Source organism: Galeopterus variegatus, unplaced genomic scaffold (assembly GCF_000696425.1).
Source record: "Galeopterus variegatus unplaced genomic scaffold, G_variegatus-3.0.2 Scaffold2059, whole genome shotgun sequence".
Lineage (NCBI taxonomy): Eukaryota > Metazoa > Chordata > Mammalia > Dermoptera > Cynocephalidae > Galeopterus > Galeopterus variegatus.
Genome location: NW_007728170.1, coordinates 288,657 through 289,396, shown reverse-complemented (window position 1 = coordinate 289,396; position 740 = coordinate 288,657).

The window sequence follows — 740 nt, the reverse complement described above, 5'->3', positions numbered from 1 at the left end:
AAAGCCCCCCCCCCCCATTTTTTAAATGCCTTGTGCATAATCTGAAATGTTATATTTCGGTTTTACAAGTAAACTAGTTTTGAAGTATTCAGTAACTTCCAAACCTTGTTTTTTTTAAAAAAAAAAAAATTCTAAATGAGGGATAAATCCTTCTAAACTTGCTATATTTTTTGTCATTTAAAACTACTTTTTATTTAAACTATTTGGAAAGTCAGCATGTATTGCCTAGAGAAGAAAACCCAGCAAACTTCACTCCAGAAATATTTATCTTACGGCTCATGGAAGATATCAGTCTATGTGGCATTTTCTAAGAGAAAAAAATGGCTACTAGCAAGCAACTTTGCTTCAATCCTTAAATAGATTGCTATTTTCTGTTATAAATTATACAGAATAATTATCATATGTAACAATTAATTATTAGATGAATTTTGATAAAATAAAAGGGTTAGAATTTATTAATATAGAATTATATTGCTAGGCAGTTATAAAGATATAGATAAGTTTCTGTAGTGATACATGCTACATTGTAACATGGCAAATGTTGTTTGAATGATTTCCAAATAAATAATAAAGGACTGTGCTATGTATTATGTTATGAGCTAAATTCATAACCAGATGATTTGAAATTCTGTTATTTTCACAAAAAATCTTTAAGTTTAAAACCCTAATTCTATTTTCTACTCTATTTCTATTTTCCTCAAATATATTTATTTTTAATAATACTTAATATTCCACTCATA